This window comes from Galeopterus variegatus, unplaced genomic scaffold (assembly GCF_000696425.1).
Source record: "Galeopterus variegatus unplaced genomic scaffold, G_variegatus-3.0.2 Scaffold1700, whole genome shotgun sequence".
NCBI classification, from domain to species: domain Eukaryota; kingdom Metazoa; phylum Chordata; class Mammalia; order Dermoptera; family Cynocephalidae; genus Galeopterus; species Galeopterus variegatus.
In genome coordinates this window covers 52,194-62,827 of record NW_007727811.1, presented here as the reverse complement: position 1 = coordinate 62,827, position 10,634 = coordinate 52,194, and the positions used below count along the sequence as shown (strand labels likewise).

Here is a 10,634-nt window from a genome sequence, read left to right as displayed (position 1 = left end):
AACGCCCCCCCCCGATCCCCGCTTATGTGGCTCAGGGCAGCCATACCCCGAGATAAGGATTTCCTCATAGCTCAAAGTCCCTCCCTGGCCCTTGCCTCTGTCCCACTGCCCTCTGATTTTGTGGGGAGGGGCAGGGGAGTCCTGCCTCTGCTGTTCAGAGGCACTAAATAGTGACAGCCCACCCTATCAGGGATCTTGGGTGTGTTGATTGTTGACCAGGGCTGGGTGCTTTGTGTAGGTAAGCATGGCCCCCACAGGGCCTCTCTCCTCAGGCCTGAGTCAGACACAATCCCTTCTGTCAGATTTCTCTCCTCTCCCAGAGCTCAGCAGAAGGAATTTCTAGGACTTGGCTTCAGGGCCCCAGACTGTCCTTGGGACAGGACTCCAAGAAATAAGCCATGACCTACTGGGGCTCTGGCTGCACTCCTCCATGCCCTTGCCACCAGCTCCAGGGTGGGGGCTATCTCTGACGTAGACAGCATCCAGCCCTCATCCACTCCATAACCATCTGCTGAGACCAGCAGGGAGAGAGAGCTGGGGCACAACAGTCTAGGGACAGGATAGGGATTGCCAGGACAGGAGAGAGGTCATCTGTACCTATCAGAGCTGAGACTGAGGAGGGGTATTCTTGGTCAGAGTTCCTCACAGAAGGAATGGGGCGAAGAGCAGGCTTTAAGGGAGTGTGTGACGGATGAGGTCCAGGTCCAATGTTTCACTCCTTTGACGACCTCAACCAGTCCTGAGGCTTTAAATTCCATCTCATCACTGATTGCTCCCCAGGCCATCCCCCTGAACTGCAGACTCGAGGCCCAGCACCTTCCCTGGATGCCTAATGGGCATCTCGCACTAAATAGGTCCAAAAAGTATCCCTGATTTCTCCTTTCAGGCACACTCCTCAGGTAGTCCTGCCTGTCTTAGGTAACAGGAACTCACCTACCTAGTAACTAGACTGTAGTTGCTCAGGCCCAAATCTCAGGAGTTGTGCTTCTCCCCTTATATTCTACATCTAAACCATCAGCAAATACCATTGGCTCAACTTTCAGTGTATCTAGGATCCAACCACTTCTCACCTTCCTCGATACCACCCAGTAACCATCTTACCAGTTTCCCTACTTCTGCCCTTGCCTCTTAGTTTATTCTCAACACAACAGCCAGGAATGCTGGGTGTGTTCCTCCCTCCTCTCAACCTTCAACTTCTCCCATCTCAGAGTGAAAGCCAAGACAGTTCAGTCACCTCAAGGCCCCACATGATCTGACCCCCTCACTCTCTGACTGCATCTCCTACTACCCAGGGCCTCTGTACTTCCCTTCCCCTGCTGAAGTGTTCCTATCCCAGACATTCACAAGGCTTTGTCTCTGCATAGTAGAGTTTCCCCAACTGTTCTGTATAAAATATCAACCCTCTCTTCCTCATTGTCATTCCTATCCTTTGCTTTCTTTTTTTCCATAGCACCTGCCACCTATTGACAAATTACATCTATCTAACTAGGATGTAGCTGAGGGCAGGTGTTTTCATCTCTTTTGGTCACTGCTACATCTCCAGCACCTAGAATAGAGCCTGGCATATAAATGATGTTGAATAAATGAACCACAAAGGCGTGAGGGTAGAAGAGCTCCCCCAGGCTGGGGCAGTAAGTGAGAAGCTCCTATTCTCATAACTTCTCCAGATTAAAAAAAAATAGGCCCATCAAGAAGGAATATTCCTCATAGAAGCACTGATCTCCAGTGTCACCAGTACAACTCCCTCTCTCCTATCTTTGCACAGGCTGTTACTCCAACCCCTCTCTCTCTCTCTATTGTTCCGGTCTTAGTTGAAGTGTCTCTTTCTCAGAGAAGCCTCCCAGATACCCCTGCACTACGTTAAGGTCTCTAACTCCATTCTCCCCAGGAACCTACACTTCTGCTTTCATGGGACTCATGACACTTAGGCGTTAGCTGTTCACAAACTGAGTACCAGGCCTGCTTGTACTTGATTATCTCATCTGGATGGCACGGGATTAAATGAGGTAATTCATATAAACAGTTTAATAGGATTTGGCCAATATTGGTCAGCCAATATTACCATAATTATAGTGGACACTCAGACATTTGTTGTTTGTAACAGAAGAGCAACACAGTAGAAATAATGTTTAAGCCAGAAATCACAGCCTGCATTAAACCCTGGGAAATGCTGGGGATCTGCGGCCCATATTTTTTTTATTGATGTTCTAGAGGCCTTCAGCTCTCTCAAATTCTAGTGGGCCTGGCCAACATAGCCCTAGCTAGATCTGGTTGACTCTCACATGCTGCATGGATTGAGGCGGTGGTGGGTGCTGGAAACCACTCGGGCCATCCTCGTCAGAGGATCATCAGCATCCATTCACCTGGGAGCTTGTTAAAAATGCAGAATCTTGCCCCTTTCTCCAAGACCTGTTAAATCAGAATCTGCACTTTAACACATTCAAGTTTGAGAAGCATTGCTCCAGATCACAGATCAGAGCTAAGGCATCTATAAAGGATATTAAAAAGGATATCTAAAAAGGATATTAAAAAATCCATGTTCCACATACTGATTTCTAAACTAGTCATCTCCGTTTTATAGAGGAGGCACCTGAGACCCATCAGTCAATCACACTGACTGGTCAGAATCCATTTTCTGGAAACCTGAGATCTCCAAACTCATACACATTCTCCCCATCTCTGAGTAGTCTCACTTAGAAATCTGGGGCCACCTCAAGTGCCCTGGGTGCCTATTCTCTTGGCAGCCAGACAGGGCTGGACACCAGGTGTTCTCTGGGAAATGGCTGGGTCACAGCAAGCAGGTGAGGGAGGGGCCGTCTCAGGAACAAGTTGAGAGGCACCCAGGTACAACTTGAGCTGGGGCAGGGAGGTGGCTTGAGTACCTGTTTGTCAGGAAGGCTAGGCTTGGACCACTGCAACACCTTCCTGATATTTCCCAGACTCAGCTGACAGCCCCCTCCCTGTCACCTAGCCCCCGTGGGAATGGCTTGGGTCAAGAGCTACCATCAAACTTACTCCTTTCTCCCAAGGCCTGGTGACTTCTTGACAGGTTACAGCCCCAAAGACAAACAGATTCTGCCAAGCAAATAACTGTTCAGCAGTGGGGATGTTGGGGAAGGCCTGGGAGTAGGTTGGAGCTGCCAGAAGACTGAGGTGACAGGGTAAGGGCCCCTCCCCTTAGGGGCCCCTCCCCTGCAGAGAACAAACAGCTGTGGGCACCTGGAAGGAAGCAGGATGCAGATGCACTGTCACGGTAGAGGGCATTCGCCCTGAGGGTCTCTGGGCCCGTCTCCCACGTTCCCTCATTCTGAGCTATCAGGCTGCTCTCTGAGAAACAGGAGTCACATTCTGGCCCTTAGAGCAGGAGACCAACTCTTTGTGGGGCCTGTTTCTTTTATGCAAGCTGTGGACACAGGTTCTCTCACTGAGCTGCCTACAAGGAGGTGGCCAGGAAATCCCCTCCCCACAACTCCTGCACCCTAGATCCCCTGGCTCACAAGCATCATTTAGAACACACAGCTTTGCCAGGCAGGGTGAAGGTCAATCTGGGGGTCTGTAGATAAAAGGCTGGCTTTTGAGTTAAATGAAAATAATGCTAGCATCTGGGAGGGCATCGGTCCAAGCCTGACTCATCCATTAAGCTGTGAGACTTGGGCAACTCCCTTTCCTCTCTGATCTCACTCTCTTCAACACAGAGGGGTGACGATGTGACTGAGGACAAACTTCAGTCCTGAGCTCTGAAGAATGCTACAGATATGACAGGATAGAGCTAGTAACCCTCTATTTACCATCGTATTTTCCAGCTAAGTTTCTTTCAGGCTTTTGTAACTCCTGCTCAATGCTCTATGAGCCACATCCCTCACCTCCATCAAGATCAAGGCTGTCTCACCTAAGTACATGGGCTGGGTTCCAAGTTCACTTGCCAGTTGCCTGGAGTGTGGTCTCTACCTATATTTCAAGCTTCCAGGCCAGCCCATGAAAACCTAATCCATAATAAACCAAAAGGAGCATCTCGAGCACCCAGGAACTATACCCAACCACCATGGAAAATAATTATGATGCATTCCCTCCTCTAAATGTAGGATGCTAAACGCACAGGTAGGAATGAGAACTCCCCAGCTCTAGCTGGTAAGCTTTCCCAATAGGAAAGATGCCCGGGATGCTCTGCCCTTTTCCTGTGCTGTTCCTGTACCTGTGCTATGTATGTGGACAAAGAGTAAGGGCTCAAACAATGCTTGTTGGATGATCAACACTAACTTGGCCAGTATTTCTCATGTGCTGGGACAGAGTGGTGAAAATAGAGGCATGTCACCCTGGTGATCTGAATGCCATTTGGAAGCAGTTTCCTTACCTTTCTAATCACTGGGTGCCAGGAAGGACAGTGGATCCAATTATAACCCCAAGACTCATTTCCCAAACATATAATGAGCCTCAGGGTCTCAGTTTTCCCATCTGCAAAAGGGAAAAGCCCAGAGACCAAAAGGTGCTCATCACAGAGCCATTGTGGGGCCATGCAGGTCACAAGAGGCTTGAGGGAACAATAAAACTCAATGACACACATGAAAAAAAAGTTTTTTTGGTGTGTGTTAATTTAATCATACAAATATTCATTTATACAGTAAGGAAAAACCTCCTCATCTTCATCTCCTCCTAGGCACCATAAGGCCCCACCACAAACACCCACCTAGCTTGCTTGCTACATACACCACTGTCCAGGTGGAAGGGGCAGCCATTGCTGCTCCTGCATTCACCCAGGGAAACAAAGGAAAGGTGAGGCAAGGAGGGTGGGGTGGGGAATCAGCTTGCATTTCTGAGCCCTGGCAACCCTACCATCCCTTCCTGCTGGGGCTCAGGCTGAATTTAGGGATGTATTTATTCTCATGCCCACCTCTGACCTTGGCCACCCTCTGGCCAAACCAACTGTGTTGGTAAGGTTCTCTCCAGGCTGGAAGTGCCTTTGATGGGCATAAGGTTACAGTCAGTCCTTTCTGGGTGACAGAAAGCTATTTCTTGTAGAAAAATGCCCCAAATTCAACTGTCCCCACAGCAAAAAGAAAAAAGGCATGCACACGTACACACACACACACACACACACCTCACTCCACACACAACATGCACACAGACAGGTTCTTCCCAAGGCTGAGCCCCTCTGTCTCCCCAACTGGGTCCAGGCCCTACCACTTATAAATGGTGCCTGCCTCACCTCCTGGGTGCCAGACGCTGGTGGTCCTGCCCAGAGGTGGCCTGCCACTTGGTGAAGATTCTAAGAGCATGGACTACTGGGGCTGGGAGTTGGCCTCTACCACCCCACTAGGCAGGGTAGAGAGGGGCTCTATGCATTGCTCAGGAACCCGTACCAGTGATGGGAGAGAGAATGAATGGTACTGATACCCTCCTGGGCTTGGGGAACCACAGGCCTCCTCAGCCCCCATGCCAAAGCTTGCACTTGCTCTGACCCTCTACAAGGAACTCACCTCTCCAAGGATGTGCACGGAAATGGTATGTTCTTGGGAAGAAAGCCAAGGTGCTTGGGACATTTAACTTGCCAGGTAAGGTTACCTATAGGCAAGAGGAGGAGCAGGATGTCTCTGACAGGGCTAAACTCACTGATGGTGACCTAAGAAGCCCCTGCTGGGAAACTGGGAAAGAGCACCTAGTATGGGGCTGACAAGGAAGCCAGGAAAGCAGGGACCTCCCATGATCCTGCCAGGAGCAGTTGCAGAGGTGGTACTTCAAGGCTATCAAATGAAGAGTTGCTGGGCATGCATGGGCTCCAGAGTGGCAGTGTCCTAGGAAACTGGCACCAACAGCAGCAGTAGTCAGGGCCTAAATAGGCCCTCAGACAAAAAGCCATCCTGAGCCCTGTGGCTGGGTGCCTGGCAGGGTCTCCCCACTGCTCTGCTAGGGAATGGAGCACTCACAGATGCACAAAAAGTAGGTGCTCCAGAGTAAGCCCTGGTCTAGCCCTAGACCCAGCTGCATTGCCCTTCTCAGCAGGCTGGCTCCACCCTCCACCAGGGCTTCCCCAGTGGACCAAATTCATTCCCCCTTTTATTTTTGGGGGGTTGGGCAGGTGAAGGGGGAATTCCATACAAGTTTTTCTCTCACAATCAAGCTTTAAAAAACAACAGTCTCAGAAGAGGATGAGGAGGAACAAACATCACACATTTTTTGGATCTCAGATACCCAGACAGAAACAGACAGGCAGGCAGACCCTCATCCATACCCAGGCTATATGACCCCTTGCAGCCACTCATCACCTGGTCTCCCTGCTTGTCTCACCCCCAGGGTGGATGGGGGTGTGGTAACAGGCAGACGACCCTGCAACCACACCCCATATCCGTATCCCCGGCTTGCTCTCAAACAAAGACTCAAGGGAAGGAGGGGGTAAGAAGAGAAGGACTTTGCATATTCTTGTATCTTTGGCAGACAGCTGTTCTAGCCTGGTTCAAGCTTCTCATGGAGATATCCACACCTCAACCTGCTTGGAATTTGCAGGATGCCAGTAGGGCCAACTGCCCAGGTGAGCAGCCAGCCAATCCATTTGGACTGCCCCTTGCCTACCTCCCCACCAATAACCGAGCACCCTGCTCAGGGTGAGGGAACTGAGGGGTAGAGGGGTCCTCTCATTTCCGTCTAAATGTGGTCTCCAAGATCAGGTAGTCAGTGACCGTGGCCCTTCTCCATGACAAATTCCCTATTCAGGGCTGTATCTTCATACCTTAACAGCTCAGCCCCACTAACAGGCTGTGAAAACACCACAGGGAAGGAAAAACAGGGAAGAAAGTTGTGTGACAACAGAGAAGCATGGGACACCTTCACACTCTCCTGTTGCACACTTGCTGGTGAGCTGCACCAACACCCGTGTGTGTGCACGTGGCTCAAACACATACCCAGTACAGAGGTAAGTTCCCAGAGCAAATGGGGAGCCAATGCATGAAGAATCCAAAAAAGTAAGCATGATGCCATTTCTCTCTGCCAAGAGAAACATGGAAGAAAAACAATTTGAATTGTTACAAGTGTGTGCAGAAGGACACCTCTCGGCTTCAGAAACTCCCACGTCACTGAGATATGTCCTCAAGGCTTCCTCTGCTGACAACATAGGGAAGTTTGGTCTTCAGAGAGGTTCTGGTGCTAACAAGCCACAGGGTTGATGAATACAAATGTCAAAGGTGTAAATCAACAGAAGATTAAAGGGAAAAGAGGAGGAAAAGGGTGATAACTCATTGGCTGATGCCATTAAAAACAAATGGGGTCAGAGACTTCTGGAGTCATGTGGCACCGCTGATGAACTCCTGTAGCACTGATCCGCAGAGTCCCCAAACATGCCACGCCAGCTTTTAACCTGAATCGCTTCCAGAGCAAGCACTATTCTTTAAAGAGTATGTTATCCCTTATTTAAAAAAATAAAAGTGGGGAAAGAGGGGGAAAAAATTAACATGTGCTCAAAACTACAACCTCTCTGTAGGCAAAATAATTTTTGTTTAAAAAGATGGCTTTTTTTTCCCCCATTTTAAACTTTTTTTCCCTTCCCGAGTGACCTAATGACTCGATTGACGCCTAACAAGCAAACCCCAAGGTGGCTGCATGAATTTCTTCTTGGTAGCCTCAACACCATTCCTGTGATTCAGCATTCACACACGCATACTGAGTTTACTCAAAACTAGTCTGTTCTGCTTCCTCCTCTTCTTCCAGGACGGGGGGATCAGAGCGAGGGGTCCGTGCGATGTGGTCTGAAATCCAGAGGAACCCCTTGCCCTCCCCCCAAAAGTCAGGCCTTCCGTCTTTTAATTTTTCTTCTTGCTGACACCCGTTTAAGACTGGCCGAAGGGGTAAGGCCCGTGGAGCCCCTGGAAGAGAGTGAAGACAGTCAGTGATGGCAGACACAGTAGCGCAACTAGACAACCAAACCAAGTACAAGAATCTATGGATCCTGGTGAGCCAAAGAAAGCCCAAATGTACAGGCAAGGCCTGAGGGTTGTCCTTGCCATACAAAACCTTAGCAGGCCAAAGATCAGTATATTTCAAGCTGCTAAGTTTCCCACTGAATCATATCAGCCAAAGAAAAGGGAGGCTGGAGAGACAGTCCCCACGGGTAGATCAGTCGGTGCCAACCTTCCTCCACCCAGGTCACAAAGCTTTCCTATCTCCCTATTGACAACACTATCTCAACCTCTCTGCTAAAGCTCCTCACATACCACTTTCTGTGCCTTAACTACATATGTAGCTACTGCTGGCTAAGACACTTGTATCAACAAAAAACACTGCAGCAGAAACAGCGACTATCCTACTCAGCACATAGGTACGAGACATGGTACAGAAGTCCCCCTTACCCATGAGGGATACATTCCAAGACCCCCAGTAGATGCCTGAAACCACGGATAGTACCTAACCCTATATATACTATGTTTTTTCCTATATATACGTATCTATGATAAAGACAAATTTATCAACTAGGCACAGTAAGATATTAATAATAATAACGAATAATAAAATAGAACAATTATAAGAATATAGTATAATAAAAGTTATGTGAATGTGGTATGTGTGTGTGTGTGTCTCTCTCTCTAAATATCTTAATATTTTCTGACCACAGTTGAATCCACGTAGTTGAAACTGCAGAAAGCGAAACCGCAGATAAGGGGGGAGTACCCTACGAGAAGCTTGTCGTACGTTGTCTTTAATTCTCATTTCTGCCTTAAAAGCCAAATGAGTATTAACATACACATTTGAGAGATCGCCATTTTACTGCAGAAACTGAGAGACTTATTAAGGTCATGTGGTTAGTAAGAGGCAGAGCCTCTGACAGACTGCGGTGTTCATCGTTCTCCCTACATTGCCTCTTCCTTGCCACATGATAAGGTTTATTCCAAATTCCCAAAGGCACTTTCTGTGCTGCTTGGCTGTGTGGAAAAGGCTTCAGTCTTGCTTTTCCCTTACGTTAAGAATGAGACACCAAGATATGCCAACACCAAAAGCAGCTGTATGAACACGCTGGAGGATGACATATGCCTACCTCTGCCTTCCCCTCTTCCTCCCTGCTGTGCTCCTGGGGTTAAGACCCAGTCAATGCCAAGACCTGGAAGGGCTCTCTGGAGGTGGTTAGCCAGAGATGCACAACCCCCCCCCCCCCAAGTTTCCACTGCAGTGGGATGCAGGACGTGTAGAACTGGGAGAAGGAGACTTGGGTTCTGAGCCCAACTCTGCACCAGTTCACTAAAAGTGACCTTGGGTGAGGTCCCTTCCCCTCACAGGACCTCAGGTTCCTCTTTAAATCCTTCCAGATTTAAGGTTCTAGGAGTTAACACAAAGTGCCTGGCTTGGCAAGCTGAAAAAATAGTATTCTAGGGAAAAATGCCTTTTAGTCATGCTTAGGCCATAGGTCAAAGCTGCCAAGAAAAGGGAACATGAAATTAAAATTTCCAGTTTTTTCAGTAGAAAACACTGAAATTGCTATTGCTTCCCTCCTGTCCCCTTACTCCCCCCACCCCTCCATAAAGCCCCAGAAGACCAGAAGTATGTCTCTAGCTGCTTTGGTATCACTGAACAAAAAAGCCTGAGGAGGTGAATGTGGTACTGGGCAGGTCAACAGTGATGGAGCACCAACTATGTGCCAGATGCTGCAGTAGCACTTCACATATTCTCTTGTATATATCCTCAGAGATTCACTGAGACAAGTATGATCTCCAAGCTCAGAGAGGTGAGGTAATTCAGAGCACAGCACTGTTGAGTGGAGTAGCTGGTGTTTAAAATGCCAAAATGCCACAAGCTTTCAGCAGGCAAGCTAAGGCTGCAACCATTTCAACAGCCATAGCACCCACCTGCTCAACCAAGTGTGGCCTGGGGATGCAAAGGGCTCTCAGATTCCATTTTGTGGGGCCTGGTAAGAGGGTCACATACAACAAGGGTAGAAAGAAGTAAAGCAGCTTCAAACAAGCTTTTCTGACTCAGCACTTTCCAACAACATTCATTCATCCAGAACGACCCAAGTAAAGCAACAGAAGCTTAGATTCCCTTAAGATTTAGAACCAATACAATGCTCAAAGGCTCTAAGCAAGAAAAAAGCAAACAGAAAAAACCCAAAAAACCCACCCCCCCCCAAAAAAATTTGAAAAACAAACAGCATTTGTTTTCTATGAAATATCTTTCCTTTTACTCTAAAATTAACTACTTTCTAGTCCAAAGCTCCACATACTTCATGTGGGCCTTAACAAGTACTGGCCTTGTGACTTGCCTGGAATACTTGAAGATGGGAGTACATGACTTTGTCAAAGAACCGTTGGACATGCCTTTTTTTTTTTTTGTCTTTTTTCGTGTCCGGCAACGGACCGCAACCCTCAGTGTTGCGCCCGTACCGGACCGGGACCGGCAACGGGATCGGAACCCTCGGTGCTGCGTCCGCCCCTTGCTCAGCCAGTGAGCGGGAACCGGTCTGTATGTGGGATCCGAACCCTCGGCGGGAGCGCTGCCGCACTCCCAAGTGCCACACTCTACCGAGTGTGCCACCGGGCCAGCCCGGACCCGTTTTATTTATCTGTTAAAAAGGCATGTCCATGGGCCGGCCCGGTGGCGCACTCGGTGGCGCACTGCTACAGTGCGCCACTTGGGAGCGCGGCGGCGCTCCCGCCGAGGGT

General features: G+C 48.9%; 1 long non-coding RNA gene across 1 annotated transcript in view; it reads right to left on the bottom strand.

The window, feature by feature from the left end:
• Window positions 1-4,571: 4,571 nt before the first annotated feature.
• The window catches only part of LOC103595160, a 20,655-nt gene continuing 14,592 nt past the window's right edge, over window positions 4,572-10,634 (bottom strand). The window contains exon 2 of the long non-coding RNA XR_550920.1: window positions 4,572-7,850. This is a non-coding gene — a long non-coding RNA (uncharacterized LOC103595160). The remainder of the gene's footprint in view (window positions 7,851-10,634) is intronic.